Source organism: Nicotiana sylvestris, chromosome 4 (assembly GCF_000393655.2).
Source record: "Nicotiana sylvestris chromosome 4, ASM39365v2, whole genome shotgun sequence".
NCBI classification, from domain to species: domain Eukaryota; kingdom Viridiplantae; phylum Streptophyta; class Magnoliopsida; order Solanales; family Solanaceae; genus Nicotiana; species Nicotiana sylvestris.
In genome coordinates this window covers 29,607,086-29,608,517 of record NC_091060.1, presented here as the reverse complement: position 1 = coordinate 29,608,517, position 1,432 = coordinate 29,607,086, and positions in this window count along the sequence as shown.

Genomic DNA, 1,432 nt, shown 5'->3' with positions numbered 1-1,432 from the left:
CGACACGGGAAAGAGGCCTGAAACGAACCAAAAACCAGAAAATGGGGAAGAGGTTAAGGCTATAAAGAAAGTGCCCGAAAAGAAGGTGGAGAAGAAAGTGGTACTGGTAAAGGATGAAGTTCTTTACATACCACGAGGTCAAGCTGAGAAGACGCAGAACTTCAGAATCAAAAAGACAAAACCTATGTACGTGCCGAAAGGGGCCTATGTGGTCCGGGGGACGATTCAACCACCTCGGCTGAATGAGCCAGTGGTTATCGGACGTGTGCCACAAAAGCCAATGACCAACCCGTCCACAGTGCCGTGGAATTATCAAAAGACTTTGGTAATGTACAAAGGTAAAGAGGTCATGGGAGAACTTCCAGAAAATACTTTCATTGGAAGGTATTCAAATACCCAAGAACTGAACAACGCCACACAAAGGCGCTTCCCGCCAAAGAAGCCCGTGAGTGTTGAGGAAGCGGAAGTGTTCTTCCAACAAATGAAAATGCCGGATTACGAAGTGATAGATCAGCTGCGCAAGTACCCTGAGCAAGTATCCATGCTGTCATTATTGATGAGGTCAACCGAGCATCAAAAGATCCTACTAAAAACCCTGAATGAAGCATATGTACCAGTTGAAACCTCGGTAGAGCAACTAGAGCGGATGACAGAAATATTCTTCGCTGTCAACCAAATCTCTTTCAGCAAGAATGATTTACCCCCGGAAGGAGCGGCACACAACAAGGCTTTCCATTTAACAGTTAAATGCGAAGACTATTATGTCAAGCGGGTAATGTTGGATGGAGGCTCAGGCGTTGACATTTGCCCGCTCTCCACGCTACAAAGAATGGAAATTGGGACCGGAAGAATCCGACCCAACAATGTCTGCGTAAGAGCTTTCGACGGCATCAAGAGAGATACCATGGGAGAAATAGACCTGTTGTTGGTCATAGGACCAGTCGAATTTCAAGTAACCTTCCAGGTGATCGACATGGATACATCCTACAATTTTCTCCTTGGCAGACCTTGGATCCATGCGGCAGGAGCCGTGCCCTCCACTCTTCACCAGATAGTGAAGTTCGAGTACGAAGACCGAGAGATCGTGGTCCATGGGGAAGATGAGCATGCCATTTATCGAGACCCGTCCATCCCGTATCTTGAACCGAGAGAAGGGAGCGAACATACGGTCTATCAAGCTTTTGAGATCGTACTGGCTGAGCAGCACGAAGAGGGAATACCCTGCCCCCAGACTTTCTTGTCTAACGCTTCGGTTATGGTGGCCAAGGAGATGATCCGGCATGAATTTAGGCCAGGGAAGGGACTTGGACGAACTCTTCAGGGAATAACAGAACCCATTACTTTGCCAGTCACCAAGAAACCTTTTGGACTAGGTTTCAAACCTACTCCAGCAGACGAAGAGTGGGCAAAGAAAAGGAGAAATGAGGGTTGG